Below are 20,378 nucleotides of genomic sequence, written 5' to 3' on the forward strand. Positions count from 1 at the left end.
TGGCGGTTCAATCCGCTGTGGCGACCTGATATAGAGACTAAGCCAGAGGAAAATGAACGCATGAAGGATTTCTGTTTACAATAAAGGTAACACTTTATTAAAGGGGCATTCATAAGACTGTCATGACACCTTTATAATCATTACATGGCGCATCATGAATATGAATGAGATTTTATGCATGCTTTCATGTCATTTTTTTTATTTTGTGATTAGTTGAATGGAAATTCTATTATTCATATATCAAAAGCAGCAACACTTACTTTGAAGATTCAAAAATAAGTAGAAATCTTTGGAATATTGACAGCCGAAAATTCAGATTTAATAAAATTCTTTCATTCATTTTCCTTCGGCTTAGTCCCTTTATTCATCAGGGGTCACCACAGCGTAATGAACCGCCAACTTATCCAGCATGAGTTTTACATTCGTAAAAGTGGATGCCCTTCCATCTGCAACCCAGTACTGGGAAACACCCATACACACTCATTCACACACATATACTACAGCCAATTTAGTTTATTTAGGTCACATATACCACATGTCTTTGTGGGGGGAAACAGAGCACTCGAAGGAAACCCACGCCAACACATGGAAAACATGCAAACTCCACACAGAAATTCCAACTGACCCTGCTGGGACTCAAACCAGCGACCTTCTTGCTGTCAGGCGACAGTGCTAACCACTGCGCCACCGTGTCACCCTTAATATAATTATTATAGCATTAATATACATTATATTGCCAAATGTTTTCTGATAATTGTTTTTACATGCACATGAACTTTGATGACATCCCAGCTTAGTAGGAGTGTACCATTCTTCTAGAAGTCTAATTCATCCCAAAGGTGTTCAGTCAGGTTGAGGTTAGTACTCTGTGCAGGCCATTCAGGTTCCTCCAATCCAAACTCACTCATCCATTCTTTATGAACCTTGCTTTGTACACTGGTGCTTAGTCATGTTGGAACAACAAGGGCTCATCCCTATATTGTTCTTGCAAAGTTGGGAGAATGAAATTGTCCCAAATGCCCTCATATGTAGACACATTAGAAGTCCTTTTCACTGGAACTATGAAGCGAAGCCAAGCCTGTGAAACACAACCCCGCACCCTACACCAACCCAGACTCATCCATCAGATTGCCAGACAGAGAAGCGTGATTTGTGACTCCAGAGAACATGTCTCCACTGCTCTAGAGTGACAGTGTGCTTTTACATTTTGCATTGTACTTGGTGTTGTTAGGTTGGATGCAACTGCTCAGCCATGGAAATCCATTACGTGAAGCTTTCTATACTCTGTTTTTGAGCTCATCTGATGGACAAAAGTTGGTCTGTAACTACTGACTCTGCAGAAAGATGGTGACTCCTGCTCACTGTGCTGACTCCACTCTTTAATGTTATGTGGTCTGTACAGAGATGCTGTTGTTCCCGCATAAGGGGCACCATTTGACAATCAGTTTATGCTTAAACAGTGAACATATTTACAATTCAATTCACCTTTATTTGTATAGCGCTTTTACAATGTAGATTGTGTCAAAGCAGCTTCACATAGAAGATTATAGTAAATTGAAACAGTGTCAGTTCAGTTTTCAAAGTTTAAGTTCAGTTCAGTTTAGCTCAGTTCAGTGTGGTTTAATAATCACTACTGAGAGTCCAAACACTGAAGAGTAATCCATCGATGCGCAGCTCTACAGATCCCGAACCATGCAAGCCAGTGGCGACAGCGGCGAGGAAAAAACCTTCACCAATTGGCGAAAGTGAAGAATTAAAAAACCTCGAGAGAAACCAGGCTCAGTTGGGCACGGCCATTTCTCCTCTGGCAGTCTAGGCGCTGGAAGCTGAACCTCAGCGAAGACTCATATGTCCCTGGAGAGTCACAGGAGTCTCATGCTCTCCACTCCTCCATGATCACCACAGCAGCTGCTCAGGATACGGCCTGGTCCAGGATATGGAAACCTTGGGATCATCTCGTCGCTGGTATTGGATCGAATCAGTGGCGCTGCATAGTCTGAGGGCTTCGGGATGAGTATCCCCAGGTGGGAATAGAGAATGAAGAGAATAATTAGCGTAGCTGCTGTTCATAGTGTATATAAATGAGATGCAAAAACCTGTGTGGAGCACATTCATGTATCATACCGCTAAGTGATGCACTGAGTGTATGCTTTACTAAAAAGATAGAGTGTGTCTCCCAATTTACATGTACATTATTATCATGTACATTCTTAGCTTGTCACCTGATGCATAATCAGATTAAGAATGTATGTAAATTCTCATTTACGTATTACAATCATGTTCCTTAAAGTTCCTCATCTTCATATACAACTATGTTCAAGTAGATCAATACAAGGCTTACTTTCTGAAATATGCTATAAATAGGCCAATATGATTGGATGTTTTGACTTTTTTATTGATTTCATGTATGTATTAATTGTTTTGTGCAGAAAGAACCACCTGCAGGCAGTCCATGGACTACTGTGGTCTTATCTGGCAGGCAATTATAGCAATAAAATGTGCAGAAGAAAAGTATTCTTCGCACGCCTCGTTCATTTCAAGGAGAAGCACAGATCTTCATACTGTAGCTGTTTGTGGCATTCAGATGAAGCAAACCACCATGGCATTTTCACATGATTTCTCGCTCTCTCTCAGTCTCATTAAGACCTGCCGTGCCACATGGGAAATCCTTCCACAATCGTTTAAGCATTAAATCTAATGAGCCTCCAGTCTGTAAGTGGGGTATAATAGGTGAGAAGCACTGGCAGTTTTGCTCATTTTCATCGGTATTTTGTATTTTTTTCTGCCTTTTTTTCTTGATCATTGTCGGTCATTGTGTGATTTTGAGATCTTGCCCAAAAGCTGAGGCACACTGTGTGCACTGAGCACTTTTTAAAGCACTTTATAAGAATGAAACAAGAATGCTAGTATCTGGGCAAGTAAGCATTTTATTTGAACACATTATAAACAAATTTTAAGATAATTAATTTTGTCTTTGATTGATTCTACACTGCATTTTTTATGTCAAGTCACATATCTTCAAACTCCACAAACTTCAAACATAATCACATTTTCAGTGTTAGTAATACAAAATCTTTCTTGAATGCCAAATCAGCATGCTAGTATGACTTCTGAAGGATCTGGCAATGAATAATGCAACCCAGGCTCATTATGGATACGTACCCCTGTATACATTTGTGGAGAGCTCGAAATACGTCCCAGGAGGTGCGTATTTATTTATTTTTTTGCAGTTTTTGTTTTCACGAATCCACCAGAGGCCGCTGTGTGCGCATTTTCAGATCTCAAATTTCTCTTGAGAGTGCCATTCGCACTTGCTGTTCTTATGTGAATCCACCAGAGGGCGCTGTCGACTGACTTGACTGATTTGCTGACTGATGTCTAACCAATTGTTTTACCTGCTTTCTAGAATCGTACTTTGCCAGACTCGAACCACGTCATTGCGGTCAACTACTCTCTGCGTCTCAAGTCCGCCGATGTACATGGCGAGCTACTGGGCAAACTGGTAACAGCGGAAAAGCCGTCCACATGGAGTTGAGCGATCAGCTGGTAGAGCAAAAAGAAACAGAAGCCGTTGACAGCATCATACCGCACCGTAGCGTTCATTTTAAAGACGAAATGCATACATACATGGTACATAATTGAAGGTCTACAGAAATGTATACAGGGTAAAGTTTTCACAATGAGCCTGTGTTAGAATAATGGCTAGTCTTATATAAAGATCAGTAATAATCAACATGCGCAATAAACGGACTTGTTGTCTTCCCGGGAAATAACTGATTCTAAACCTCTTCAATCAAGTCATTCCAGTCTCACTTCCTGCACAAACCTAAATACTTTGTTAAAAAATTGCCTAATGCCAGTCTGTGGCCTTTATTAACTGACCTAATCACTAGTTGTAGCTGAGACTGGAAAGGTTACTGTTGTTTTGTCAGCATGTCAAGAAGATTTTGCAACGTACAGTAGGCTCTTTCTGAAAACGTAGCCCTATATGTATTTATGAATTATGTAGCCAAAAGTATGTATGTCTGCATTTTGTCTTTACAATGCATGCTATGGGGCGGTATGACATCCTTTTCGTGCTAGCAGCTGACTGCTTACCTCAGTATGGACTTCTCAGCATGCACCAATTTGCATTTGAGGGCTTTTCTTTTTCTGGATTGCTTTTTAAAACTGTTTGTTGGGTTTAGGGAAGGAGGAGGGTGGGTCAGTCGATCGGTCAGTCAGTCAGTCGACAGCGGCCTCTGGTGGATTTAGATGAAAGCAACAGGTACGAATGGCAATCGTGAGGTAAATTTGAGATATCAAAAAGGATCTCTGGTGGATTCACGAAAACAAAATTCCAAAAAAATGTAGCTCCTGGGACGTATGTGTAAGGTCAAGCCTTAATATTAGCAAATGATTGACTATGACTTTCACCTCAAACTCCTAATTCTTTGCTTTTTAATAGTAAGGTAGTAAAGTTACCCAGCAGGCACAGGACGTCAACATGATGTCAGCTTGACATTGTACCCCAACATCGTGGCGACGTTGCATTTTGTGTGGAAATGAAAATCGGGTTGATGTCAGAACCCAACATCGTCAATGTACATAATCCAATTTAAAATCAACCAAATATGATGTTCCAGCTTGACGCTATGTGGACGTTACCACTATGACGTCTATCAGATGTTGGATTTTGGTTGCTATACCTGACAAATAAATGTCAATATTTGACATCAGTATGATGTTGGTTTAAGATGTTGGCTCGACTTTGGATTTTGGTCACTTTCCAACACACCTAAAATCATCCAAATATCAACGTCCTTCTTGAACATCAATATAACGTTGTCTTTAGACCCTGTCTAGACATTGAATTTTGGTCACCTGGCGTCACGACCAAAATCTAACCCAATATATCTTATGATGTTGTGTGCCTGCTGGGTAAGGTATTGGGTAGGATAGACTATGATCATACAGAATATGTACTTTATAAGTGCTAATGAACATCCACATGTTAAGCGTTGGAATGGTAATTAGAAAGTTGTTAATAGGGAGAATTGGTCCCTATACTAAAGTGTTACCAAAACATATGTAACTTACAACGACAGGTGAAACTGTGGTTGTCAAAGGTTTCCTCACGCCTGAATAATCAGTGTTATTTTAACACAGTGTAAGTGTCTAAACAGTTGTGTTTTATAAGAAATATAAGTTTGTTGTTGTTACAAATGTCACTCACTGCTGCTCATTGGACCATTTAGATCCTCTCTCTAAACAAAAAGATTTTCAGCAATATAATTTCATATTTTCTCAAAAACAGACGGTTGATATGAAACTAGTCTAGTGCGCACTGCTGCAAAATCATACGTAGACTTGTCAGGGACTGTATGTGTGCACAGTCAAAAAAAATGACATATCGGCTCGTCTGCTGGAGAAGAAGTCGGCAGGTTCTCAGCAGTGAATGTTGGTTGGTTTGCAGCGATGTGAGTGAATGTGTCTTGGGCCGAGAGACGGGGTAGATGTTGATGGAGTCTGCAGTCATGCGGCGCGTGGTGGGCCGCTCTTCACCCGCACTCTTTCTTTCTACTCGCACAGCTGTGACAAAAGCTAGATTGAAAAGAGCTTGACAATCTGCCTGAGATCTGACAGGGCTGTCACAGAATCACTCAACATCCCTTGCATAATTACAGCATTATCTCTGATCCTCGAGACAGTATGAAATGTGCCTGCGAGCAGGGATATCCTCCATTCTCAGCTGTCGCAAACCCAACGCTAGATGGAAAAACCATCAGTATAGCTTTCCGTGAGAGAATGGGCGGAACCATTTCAGCCCAAAATGATTAAAACGCAGGGTTACCATGACGACAGCTGGGCTCTAATAAGATTAACTTCCTGCGGTTGCGGTGGAAGTATTATCTGTATCAAGTGCTTGTTTTGTTAGAGCCTCTGCCGTCTGAAGTCGTGCCACGTCAAGTAGGCACGACTGGAAATGTCGCACATCCGTAAGCATATTTGTTCAATTTGACATGGATTCCTTGTGTTGTGGTTTTCTACTCTGTAAGTAAATTAAACATCAGCCAAACATTCGCCTCAAGGAAAGGGTTTAGCGTTGGGTTTTTAGTCATCTAGATTTCAAATTAAACTGAGGATTTAACTACATCAAAGTCATTTGGGGAAGGCAAAAGTCGAAGAGCCATTAACTTAACATTATTCAGTGCAGTGACAGCGGTTATAATGAGATACTCGTTCCAACGTAAGCATTATGTTACGTTCCTCATAGCCATTCAAACTGAGCAATGATCAAACACTCATAAGGATGTCAGATTTTGTATCGGATCTGTTTCAGCCCCTAAGCAAAAGCATTTCCCGCAAAATATTTAATTTAGCATATTTTTATAGAGGGTTCCTGTTGCTTTTTACACTTTGAGAATTTTTTTTGTGTGATGTTATTTAGAATGGGAGAAAAATTTTCTTTTATAAAGTACATAGTCTACTCCAGGGCTATTCAATTGGCGGCCCGCGGGCCAAGTTTGAGGTAATTTATTCTGGCCCTCCAATTTGTGTGACCAGGACATCAAAAATTCTTTTAGTTTATTCGAAAAACAGACGCTATAGTTATGAAGTGACGTGCGTCTGTTCAATACAGCATGAGCTGCAGTTGAAGGCTGCGCAGAGTGTGGGTCACGAAGCGAGTGGTGCGATCAGCCGAAAACATTTAGATACTTAATCGTAAAGGCTTCTCAACGGCGTGTTTCTGTTGCACAGAACGAAACTGCTGCAACTAAACAAAGTTACGCCACCTGTGCGCTAGTTTAAAGTTCCGAGCTTATACATCAAGGCTAATACGCACACACAGTGGATTAACTATAGCAGCGGGCCATTCACATAACATGTCTTTTCCATATGCAAGTTCGTTATTTCTAATGTAAGAATATATGCCAATATGAGTGCGCAAGCAGAGTGATGTGCTTGCGCTTTCCAAATGCACAGAGTAGAAAATATCTCACACCGTAGCAATGAGCTGTGCATGTCTTTCAGTGCAGTGTTAACAAAAGATATGTTAGACGTATTATTACAAATGATTAAAATGATTACGTATGTATGAACGCAGATGATAACAATCAGTTATATCAGTTTAAATGATAACAGTTCATTTAAATACTTACTTAATATAAAGCTTAAATTTACATTAGACATGATAATCGTGAAACCATGATTATTCTTCAGACTATAATCGTACAACCAAAATCTATTATTGTTGCATCCATAATTGTTAAGCAGTTCAAAACATAACATATGACTGTGTCTGAATGTAGAAGAAGCCTACTTAAGCATTGCACTGCTTTTGTTGTGCTTTGAAATACAAAAAAAAGTCACATTGTACAATGCACTGATGTTATGTAGTTTTAAATACAACATATTACCATTTTAATGTAGAAAAATACAACGTGGGTGTCTTAAGGAGCAAACATACAACATATGGGCTCTTATATGTTGTTGTCATCACATGCAACCCATATCTCTCCGCCCCTCATTTAGGGTGCTTTTCTTGAATTGGCCCCCGTGACAAACTAATTGAATAGCCCTGGTCTACTCCAAAGGGAGTTATATTCTTTATATCAGTGAGCACTGTTTGTGAACACAAAGGCTTTGGTTGTCATACCCCACCCCCCAAAACATACATGTCATAATTGACAGAATTTAAACAATTCCGCCCTGCAGGGCTGAAGTCTGGTTGAGTTGTATCACAGTGTGTTGCTGCCATGTCCAACCCAGCGGGCACTTTCATGTCAAAACAACATCAGGGAAGTCAATTGAAATCAAATCAATTAGCATTTTTGATGTCAAAATGACATCAAATTAACATCCAACACTGGTGTCAAAAAAAAATTGGATTAAGGGCCAGTCTTATAATCGATTCATTACTTGTTTATTGACTTCAATAATTTGACCATTTAAAATTAAGATCGTTTACATGGATTGCAGGGATACAAATTCGTACAGTTTATTATGATTTGCTCATCCCACAATTACGATTGGGTTTAGGGTGGGGTTGGATGCCGTATAAATTTGTACGAATTAGTCACGATACTCATGAGATCAGGCTTGTCATCGATCTCAGTTGTAAGAGCAACAAAAAATATCTTGACTTCTAGTTACTTCTTACTTCTAATAATTTGGAAAAATGTGAGAAGGTAGATTTTTCCAATGAATCATCTGTGGAACTGCATCCCAATCATCACAAATACTGCAGAAGACCTATTGGAACCCGCATGGACCCAATTTTCTCACAGAAATTAGTCAGGTTTGGTGAAGGAAAATCATGGTTTGGGGTTACATTCAGTATGCGAGAGATCTACAGAGTGGATGGCAACATCAACAGCCTGAGGTATCAAGACATTTGTGCTGCCCATTACATTACAAGGAGAGGGCAAATCCTTCAGCAGGATAGCGCTCCTTCTCATACTTTAGCCTCCACATCAAAATTCCTGAAAGCAAAGAAGGTCAAGGTGCTCCTGGATTGGCCAGCCCAGTCACCAGACTTAAACATTATTGAGTATGTCTGGGGTAAGATGGAGGAGGCATTGAAGATGAATCCAAAGTATCTTGATGAACTCTGGGAGTCCAGCAAGAAGGCTTTCTTTGCCATTCCAGATGACTTTATTAATAAGAGGTTTGAGTCGTTGCAGAGATGTATGGATGCAGTCCTTCAAGCTCATGTGAGTCAAACACAATATTCATTCTTTTCCCACTGCACCATGACTTTATATTCTATATTGTACATTATTTCTGTTAAGTGACAGGATTTTTGTCTAAGCAAAGTCAGACCTCACTGTCCTAATTAAATAATTCAAAATTAAGGCATGATCATATTTTATTTTTGGTAAAATAAGCATAATCTAGAGGCCTTTGCCTTTCATATAAGCCACTTCAGATATTGTTCAACTAGAAGTCAAGTTATTATTTGTTGTTCATAAAACATGGATAGGCGACGACACTTGTCAGGTAGTGTATACTAACTTATTAATTAAATAAATAAATAATAGTAAAGCATTAAGTAGAATAATAAACCAGTGACAGAATTATATGACTACTGCCCCATCAACACATTAGCTATGGAGGTTTGCAGTGTTACTATGATTACATTCTTAAACATAAAAAAAGAAAAGTTACTGTAATTTTGGATCAATTTGGAGTCCTTGAAAAACAAATAAAGTCTGATGGATGGACAGTGCCCTTGCAAAGAGAATGGTAGGAAGGAGTGAGAGCAGGTTTCTTGAATCATTGTGCTCGATGAGCTGAGGATTGTCTTTTGTTTTGCTATGACGCAATCAGAGTTTAGGAGCAAGGAGTGAGAAAAATCGATAGCCCAGCTCTCACTCCTTCCTTCTGCTCCCCTTGCAAGGGCACTGCCAATCAAACAACCATTCAGGACCCTCCCTTTGGGTTAATGAAGACAACTTCAACTTAGTTTGCAGAACTTTATGTGCACAATTATTACCAAGCTTACATTTAGCTTAATATTTTCCTTAAAAAATATAATAGATTAAGAAAGATTCCCATTTTCAAGGGGCTACACCAATCTGTGGGTAACACTGTAAAATAATGGTCCATTAGTTAATGTTAGGTGATATAATTACTAACACGAACAAACTATTAGTATTACATGTATTACAGTATTTATTTAGGTTTTAGCATTAGTAATGTTATTTCAGTTAAATAACATTCCCAGCAGGCACAGGACATCAACATGAAATCAGATTGATGTTGTAACCCAACATCGTGGGGACGTTGCATTTTGTTTGGTAATGAAAAACCCAATGTCAATGTTCAATATCCAACCTAAAATCAATCAAATATCAACGGCTAATGATGTTACAGCTTGACGTTACCACTGTGTTACCCGCTATGTTACCACTTGTGGACGTTACCACTATGATGTCTATCAGACATTGGATTTTGGTTGCCATACCTGATGAATAAATGTAAGTATTTGATGTCAATATAACCTTGGTTTTAGATGTTGGCTGGACGTTGGATTTTGGTCGCTTTACAACACAAGCTAAAATCAAACAAATATCAACGTCATACACTTTTTGACATACACTTTTCTCTTGGGAGTGCCATTAGTGCCTGCTGTTCTTGCGTAAATTCACCAGAGGCCACTGTCGACTGACTGACTGACTGGCCGATCACTTGACCCACCCTCCTCCTTCCCTAAATCCAACCAATGGTGTTTTCAAAAGTGCCGATTGACCAGTGCCCACCCATTTCCCTAAACCCAACCGACAGTGTTTTCAAAAGCAATCCAGAAAAAGAAAAGCCCTTGTCTGATTTTTACCACGTTTTAAGACTTTACCATGTTTACACCCTGGTTTTTTCTTGTTTATTTTATTTTTTGGCTTCTATTTTTGTCTAACGCGCCAGACTTGAACCCCATCGTCGCGGTCAACTCCTCTCTGCGTCTCAAGTCCGCCAATGTATGTGGCGAGCTACTGGACAAAATGGTAACAACGAGAAAGCCATCTATATGGAGGTAAGCGACCAGTTGGTAAGTATGAAAAAGAATAGCGGCATACCTCCCGTAGCGTTCATTTAAAAAACGAAATGCAGCCATACGTACTTCTGGCTACATAATTCACGATCTCTGGAAATGTATATAGGGCTACGTATTCAGAATGAGCCTATGTTGAATTTAGCAGTTTACTAACTCTCCAAAAAATGTGTAGATCGATGAAAAATAAATGGTTTTCCACAGTTGATAACTACTATATATATATATATATATATATATATATTTATATATATATATATATATAAATATATATATATATATATATAAATATATATATATATATATATTTATATATATATATATATATATATATATATATATATAGTTTTGACCTTTGGTGTCGGTGGTTGGAGTCTTTGCAGCTTTACAAAACAACATTCTGCCTTTGTTAGAACAGCTGTAGTCAACCGAGCTGAATTTAATTTAACTTTAAAGGTCACTTTAAGATGTTCTCAGAGAAAAAGAAAAGAAAAAAAGGACAGAAAACACAATGAGAAGCAAAGGGACAGCCAACAAGAAGAAGCTGTATTAGAAGTTCTATAGGGTTCACTGTATTTGTTGTGTTTTTGTATTGGATTTGTATTGAGTATTGCCTTTTTGTGCACGCACGCACGCACGCACGCACACACACGCACACACACACACACACACACACACACACAAAGTTCATCCTTCAAATGTCACAAACCTGAGTTGAGTTTCTTTTGTCTGCTGAACACAAAAGTTATTTTAAAAATGTTGGAAATATCAACTCTCATAGTATTTGTTTTTTCCTATTGGTGGTCACACAGTTTCGTACATTGAAATATCTTATATTGTGTTCACAGATTAGAATAAAGAGACACATAAACAGTAAACTTTACTCATTCCTATTATGTTTTTAAGCTTTGAATGAATGATACTTCATCCTCGTCACTGAAAAGCATCTCTGAATCATTTCACATGACATACATCCCCAAATAAGTAAAATGTTGGGACAGCAATGGAGAACACAAATAAATAAAAAAAGAATATAATGATTTCTAAATTTATTTTGATTTGTATTTCATTGCTAACAATACAATGGACATTATTTAATGTGTTTCTCATGATTTTAATTGTTGTTTTGTTGTTGTTGTTGTTGTTGTTGTTGTTTGTTTTTTTAATAAACACCTATTCCGATTTTGGTCCTTGCAAAAAAAAAAGTTAGAACAGTTTAAGCATTTACCACTTTGTAATGTTGCCATTCTTTTTCACAACACTTAAAATATGTTTAGGGACTTAAGACAGCAAGTGATGAAGTGTTTCAGGTGTAATTTTGTCCCATTCTTCCTGCAAACAAGTCTTAAGGTGGACAACAGCACGGGGTCTTCGTTGTCACATTTTTCGCTTTAAAATGCACCACACATTTTCTATTGGAGACAGGTCGGGACTGCAGACAGGCCAGTCAATTACCTGTATCCTGTATCCCAGGATGTAATGTGTGCAGAATGTGGTTTGGAATTGTCTTGTTGAAAAATGCATTGGCGTCCCTGGAAAACAAGGCAGCATATTGTGCTCCAAAATCTCTACCTTTGCCAAGCGCACTGACACAACCCCATACCATGACAGACCCTGGCTTATGAATTTGTCTGGTACCTTTTCTGTTTTGGTCCGGAGCAGGTGGCATCCATTTCTTCCAAAAAATATTTGAAATACTGATTCATCGTGACCACGTGGTACATGTTTCCACTGTGTGATGGTCCATCCCATTTGCCTCTAAGACCAAAGAAGTCGACGGGGCTTCTGGACACTGTTAACATAGGGCTTCCTTTTGGCACAGTGCAGTTTTAACTGGCATTTGTGGATGTAACTACGTATTGTGGTACTTGACAAAGGTTTGACAAAGTAGTCCTGAGCCCATGTGGTGATCGCTTATAGATGAATGACGATTCTTGATGCAGAGATCACTGTAGTTCAGATTAGGCTTGCGCCCTTGACCCATACGCACTGAAATTCCCCTACATTCCTTGAATCTTTAATCATGTTTTGCATTATTGAAGGTGAAATATGCAAATGTCTTCCTATCTTTCTTTGAACATTGTTTTGTTTGAGTTGGGGTTGTACAAGTTAAATGACGGGGTATTTAGGAAAAAGTTAATGAGGTTGTTAAGACTGCAACCTCTTAATAGTTAATTGTTCAGCTTAATTTCTCTACACTTTCATTTTTCTACTACAAAGTCTATGATTCAGTGATGATCATTTACCAGCCTCTACTATCCTTTGACTGCACATTTTGCCTTGTGCGTGAGAATTGATTTCATATAAACACTTCATCTCTAATACAACAGGATGTGAAAAGTAAAACAAGCTCAAAGGTGAAACTGGCTCTTTATTGATATTTTGATCCACTCAGGATTCTTTCAGCGGCATCAGCATAGACAAACAAGAGCAACGAACTTGCTGCACGCTTACAGTATTTGACAGCAGAAAAAAAAAAAACAGCAGCAGCAGAAACTAGTGGAGGTCTCGTCTGCATGACAGCAGAATCTGATACAGCAGTTTAGTCTTTCTGTCAGCTGACGCAGCGACTAACAAGACATCGAGCGTGATAGTGTGTCTATTTGCAAATTTTGGAACTCCCATACTGCTTTGCTGATAAAAGGCTTTCCCTTGCACATTTACAGTTGAAGCCACAATTATTAGGCCTCCTGAGGATTTGTTTTTCATTTTTAAATATTTCCCAAACGATTATTAACCGCGCAAGGAATTTTTCACAGTATTCATTATATATTTTTTTCTTCTGGAGAAAGTTTTGTTTGTTATTTCTTGGCTACATTATGTACAGTTTTACGTTTTAAAAAAAATCTTTTTAAGGCCAACATTATTAGCCCTCTTAAGCAGTATTCTATTCATTTATCTACAGAACAAACAATCTTTATACAATGATTTGCCTAATTACCCTAACTTTCTTAGTTGACCTAATTTACCTAGTTAAGCCTTTAAATGTCACTTTAAGCTGAATTCTAGTATCTTGAAAAAATATCTAGTCAAATATTATGTACTGTCATCATGGCAAATATTAGATAATAGTTAAATATTTAAAAATAGTTATTAAAACTATTATGTTTAGAAATGTGCTGAAAAAATCTTCTTTCCGTTAAACAGAAATTGGGGAAAAAATGTAGAAGGAGGGCTAATAATTGAAGAGGGCTAATAAATTTGACTTTAACTGTATGTATACAGCTTTAATTATTTCTTTTATATTCATATTTACTTTTTTGCTTGTTCTTTGCCTATTTTGTTGATTTTTTTTGTTTTTATATACCTTAAAGATTGTTTTCAGAAACATTTTTTTGTTGTGCTGGTTGCAAGTCTCTTCCCATCCCAATGTTGATAATTATATGAAGTCCTCTAAATGTGTTTATATGTATTTTTATAGTCTGGGTAAATAGTAGGACTAAATGTGTAGTGTAGGACTAATGTTCATCCAATAAAAATAGGGTAGCGCGGGGCACAAAGTAATGAAGGGTAAAATGTAACACTAAGTTTTAAGGTATTTGCTCAGGATTAACCATAGCATGCTTCCGAGGTTTTCACCACAGTTTCGGTAGACGTCTTTCTGCCAATTACTGAAAAAGTTCGGCGAAATTTGAATGAGAAATGAGAATTTGAATGAAAATCATCTATTCCGCGTAAAAGTTTTTTTTTATTGTAGTCGATATTTTTTTATTTAAAAGAAAAGAAATGGTGAAAGATTGTAAGTAAAATCTTATATTGTTGTAACCACTGTCTTCTAGGCTAAAAGATGGAACCATTTTGAAATATGTAAAAAACACAGAGACTGCTAGCCAGTTTTGAGGAAAACACACTACAGCGGGGTTTGTTGTAACGGTGTTACAAATAAGCCACACACTGTTGGACACCAATTAAACTAACAAGATAGTTATGTTGAAAACTTTTGTATATAAAAATGTTTTTTAATAGAAAAAAATACATTTTATTGCTAATAATGCAAATAAATGCATTGTACAATAATGGATAATAATTCACATCATTTCAAATGTGTTTATCCAACAGATAATTAAATAAACATGAGTTAAGTAAAGCATACAATTGACATAAAAAAAAAAACATAAAATTGATTTAAGTACTGAGGAAATACACTATTTAAAGTAAACCGAATTTAAATTAATTGTGTGAAATCTGCCTTTTTAACCAGTTAAACTCTTGTGCTATTTCCGCCTGGATTTTGCATACCCAAATTTAAAAGCTTCCCAAATCCACATGCAGAGGTGTAAATGCAAAAATTTGGTATCATTTTAAAGAAAACCCTTTGAATTTTTATAAAACACTATTGAAAGTGTTTAAAATAACTTTATATGTTGTCTGTGTTATAATAAACACCTAAAAAAGAGGCGCTTTAAAAAAAAAATTTATAAACTCAAATTTGAAAGTGTATCTTTTAGGTTCTGTGTGGTCTTCTGTGTGCTGTAATTAATTTTGGTGGTTCCTGCACATGTCTGTAATCATAGGAAAAAAGAAAAAAGTCTCTACCCTAATCTATGCAAAAGTTATTGTATTCCAACTGATGAGAGGTCAGGGACCGGTCAATGTTTTCATATTTTACTATTCTTTTGTTTGATCAAACATAATTCACTGTGTTTGGACCACGTCAGACATATAAAAGGATTACTTATGCACATCACCTCAAAAACAGAGGAGAAATGGCCCTGAAGCGCACAGCATAAGGTAAGAGATGACAGCTGTCTGTGCTATCTGGGGCTGCTTATTGATCATAAATAAATAGTTTTCACTTCTGCGCTATGGAAACACCGTGATTCATTTGACAACTGTTTTATATGAGAATACAATTCAGTAAAATGAATACTAGAACCGTATGAGCCCTGACAAGAGCTTTCATTTGAGCTATAACTTGTACATGTGTCATACATGAACCATATGAAAAATATGAAAATGAACCGATGTTCAATACCCAGCTCTGGTATCCAAAATACTGTGTATTTAAGTGTAAATAACTTTTGTACAGTAGAGTAAAAGCTAAAGTGATGCATATGTGCATAAATGTAGATTCTACACTTTCAAACGAAACCACTTAAGGGGGTCTGGTGCAATGCTAGCCCTTTAAATCTTAAAGCGAAAGTCGGTGGCGTCATGGACCAGAGTTTAATTGGTTTTTTAGCATGTGTTGCAACTTACCCTCTGTCTGTTACAACTTGCCCCGCAGGTGAGGTAAATAGTAACATTTTTACTCCTGGCACTTTTGCCACAAAACCATAGGTCTGGCGATCATACAACCAGTGCTCATTTGTAGGAGAGGCTTGTGTTGGTAAAAAAATATGGTTACTTTGTTCATTATTTGGCCAAAACCAAAAAGTGTTTCTTTGTGCCCTGCTCTCCCCTATTCTAGCCAAAAATTACAATAGGAGCCCAAACTGTTGGCATATGTAGATTCAAATATCGGCACATCCTTTTCATGTTGTTAGATACGTCATAACATCATTAGAACTTCTGAAAGAACAACATGGCCTTGTTTCTATGGAAATAAAGAAAAAAAATAAAAATAAAAAAAAAAAAATAAAAAAAAAAAGAAAACCTGGATCAAAACTGTTCTAAATCCCAAATCAATATTAGAGTTGATTTTACAATGGAGGCTAGAATCTAAAGAGTGTTATAATGCTTACTTTGGTTGTCTTTTTGGCAACCCAGGCTCATTCTGGGCACGTAGTACCGTGGAGATTTCTGGAGACCGCGAAATACGTGCCGGGGGGTACGTATTTTTGCAGTTTTTGTTTTCGCGAACCCGCGAGAGGCAGCTGTGCGCGCTTTTTCCCGCGCCGTTCTCGCGTAAACCCGCCAGAGGCCGCTGTCGAACGACCTTCCGCCTGTCTGCCTGGATGACAGGATGATTGACCGTGCGACCGGCCAATCGGCTGACCCACCCTCCTCCGTCCCTAAACCCAACCAACGACGATTCACAAGACGATTCAAAAGCCGTCCAGAAAAAGAAAAGCCCTCGTCTGATTTTTACCACGTTTTCCGATTTTGACCACATTCTCACCCTGTGATGAACTTGTTCGCTTCATTTTTTGGATTTTGTTTTTGTTTTCTTACCTGATTTCTGGAACCGCTCTTCCCCGGACTCGTACCCGGTCGTCGTCGTCGTGGTCAGCCCCTCTCTGCGCCTCGAGTCCGCCAGAGTACACGAAGAGCTAACCGGACAAACTGGTTGCAGCGGGAAAGCCCTCCACACGGCAAGCGCCGAAAGGAACGGCGTCACACCGCCCCGCAGCGTTCGCTTAAAAAAATGAAATGCATCCGTACGTACCCCCGGCTACATATTTCGCGGTCTCCAGAAACGTCCACGGGACTACGTTCTCAGAATGAGCCTGGGTTGCTATTTGGTGTGGTGGATGCACAGTCATGACTTCATGAGGTGTGACTTTGGACGGCAGGGAGAAAGGTGCATTTTCAGTGCTATCAAGTTAGCATTTTCCCAGATCCTCCACTCCACCTTTAAACCTTCATTGGCATTCATTGTTTGCACAGCAAAGGAAGAATTTCATTGTACAGGGAATCTGTTTCCTTATTGTGCATATGACAACAGCGGCTTTGAAATCTCGAATCTCGAATCTCGAATCTCCTTCTAAAAGCAGAGCACATCGCGGTTTTCTTTATATTTTATGATCCAAAGCTCTATCCTGAGCCTTCGGGGGGAAACGTTTCTTAACAGTTCCCCCTCTGTAGTTCCCTGCCATCTCTATAAATGACACCACAGCGCTTGACTCGATCAGTAAGCTGTGAGGAATTATATAACATACTTAAATTTCAGGCTCTCGTTTCACCCATATAAATGAAAAACCTCATTGCAGGGAACAAGCGGTTTTTATTCATGGGTCATAATCCCACTATTTCTCTCCCTCTATGGGCCATGCATCACCCACGCCACCTGTGCTCTGAGATATGAGGGGAAAACATCATTCACGTCACACAGATCTGCTAATCTGGACTCTCTATCTGTAATTTTCCTTTACAAACATGTTATACCACAGACCATCTGCCTTCATGCTCTTGTGAGAAATTGCTTGGAAATGGCCTTTGTGTCGCTTTTTAGATTTCTGAGTGAAGACATTGAAGAGTCTGGTTGATTTTGGCTACATTCTACTTTTAATTATACAAATTATATTTTAAGTGTAGCTTTAAGTTCAGTAAAACAGATGGAAGCACAGTTCGATCATGAAAACAAGTCATTGGTAAAGGGTGACACAGTGGTTAGCACTGTTGCTTCACAACAAGAAGGTTGAGTTCCTGAGTCCCAGCTTTGCCAGTTAGCGTGTCTGTGTGGAGTTTGCATGTTCTCGCCATGTTAGTGAGTGTTTCCTCCAGGTGCCCCCCCTGGGGTTTCCCCCACAGTGCAAAGACATGGGTATAAGTGAATTGGGTTAACTAAATTGGCCATAGTGTATGAATGCGTGTGACTGTGAGAGATTATAGGGTGTTTCCCAGTATTGGGTTGCAGCTGGAATGGCATCGGAATTGTTGGCGGTTCATTCCGCTGTGGCGACCCCTGATAAATAAGGGACTATCCTGAAGGAAAATAAGTGAATTAGAATGTAGTAATAAGTAATAATGAAGTAATCAAAGCTGCAAGCAGCGATGAATGGGACCTCGCACCCGGCCGCCCGATGGGCTTAGGATGACAGAGAACAGTGGACAATAATAATTCAGCTTTAATAATAATTTAAACTGATACATATTTAAAAATCTGAGAAAATCCCTAATTTATGCCAAACTTTCTTCTGTCAGCAGGTGGTGCTATGACTGTGATTCAAAATTGGCATGTTGATGTCTTCAGGAGAGGAATCTCATCGAACCTGTGAATTTGTTGGCAGATCGAACATTGTGTGGGTGAGTTATAATTACTTCCTCCTCCACGGTGATACACTGAACTTTGTCAGTCCGCAACGGACACGCCCTTCGACAAAAACTTTAGGGTTGCGTCCGAAACCGCATACTTCCATACTATATAGTGCACTAAAATCAGTATGCGAGCTAAGTAGTATGTCCGAATTTATAGAATGTTAGAAGTACCCGGATGACTTATTACTTCCAGCAAGATTCTAAAGTGCGCATCCCATGCAAGCTGTGCTATCCCATGATGCCCCGTGAGAGAATTCATGAATGGGAGTGAAGCAACGAAACTGACACAGGTAGGACACGTGACCATGACAAAATGGCGGATGCAGTACATCCGAATTCCATTCATACTTCCTACATTCATACTGTATAGAACATACTTTTCTAACGGCCGAGTAGTACGTTTGAATTCAAGTACCTGCTGAGATGTCGGCGGTTTTGGACGCAGCCTAGATCTCCACAAATTAGCATCACAAAGGCCTTTGGACTAAACTAATGGAACATGGATTCGATGTAATACAATTTGTAGGAGGAGTTTGTTACCCTGTAAAACACCTAATTTCCTGTTGCCAGCAGGTGGCGCTATGACTGTAACTGGATATTGGCATGTAAACGTGTTCAGGTCAGGTATTGCATGCCTGAGTTATAAGAACTTCCTGTTTCGTGGTGAGTCATCAACGTTTGAGAGGCCGTCACAGACACGCACTGCGACGAAAACGCTAGATCTTTGCAATTTAACATCACCAAGGCCTTTAGATGACAATATGCAATTTTGGTGTTGATCTGATAAAATCTCTAGGAGGAGTTTTTCAAAATACAATGCCTGAAAATGGCAAAACTGGACTTTTTCGGCAGAGGAAGTTTAAAATATCCGACTTCCTGTTTAGTTTGAAATTTCGCTCCAAGAGACTTTTTTGTAGGTATTGGCATGTTTGATTGTGTGCCAATTTTTGTACATGTGTGTGAATCGAAGCTCGGGGGCCAGTTTGTCAAATTTGCATAGGTGGCGCTGTTGAGTCATTTTGCCACACCCACTTTCGAAAGCTATAACAATCGTAATTTTTTGCCACTTCTGGTGTGTGTGTGCAAACTTTCGTGAGTTTTCGGGCATGTTTAGACCCTCAAAAATGCGATTTATTCTAGAGAAGAAAAAGAAGAAGAAGAAACGGAGCAATTCCAATAGGGCCTACGCACCGTTCCCTAATAATGTAAGAAATGTAACGTGAATTGCAGAAGCAAATCATGCGCAAAACTGGAATATCGCATAAAACATTTGAAAATAAAGCACCATTTCCATCCAATGAGTCAAAGAGAAAAAAAAAAAGACTCTTCGTAATAAACTGGCCCCAAATATCAAAAAGTAAAATGGAATTTGCAGCAGTTTGAGAAGCCACTGTGGGCTTTTATTTATATAATAAATTACCTGTGCCTCTGAAGATGAAGACGAAACACAATGAATGTGCAGTGGCTTTTGGAGTTCTGGACAGTTCTGGAGGTAATAAAACTGAACCACTTTGATGACGGACTATGTTTGAGGCATTTTAGAATGACCAAAACAACATTTTAGATGTTTTACAGTGTGGTCGGTTCACTGGTTTGTTCATCATCAGTGTCATCCCAATGTGGCCATTTCGCTTTACATAATGCGTTTGATTATTCTATTCTATTTGATTATTCTATGTAAAATTAGGCTATTCAAACATTAAAATTATACAGCAACACATCTTATAAACATCCAGAAATGTCCAGAAGATGACATATTTAGACGTGCAGGGACCATGTAGAAAGATCACGCAAAAGACGTCAGGTGGATTTCCATTTTGGGACTATTTTTCAACCATAACTGGATGAGACGGACGGACCCCTTTTCAATGGTAATCTAATGGCTAAATGTTTGCTGGGTTCTATCATTACAAGATCTGTAAAACAT

Source organism: Danio aesculapii, chromosome 24, assembly GCF_903798145.1.
Source record: "Danio aesculapii chromosome 24, fDanAes4.1, whole genome shotgun sequence".
NCBI classification, from domain to species: domain Eukaryota; kingdom Metazoa; phylum Chordata; class Actinopteri; order Cypriniformes; family Danionidae; genus Danio; species Danio aesculapii.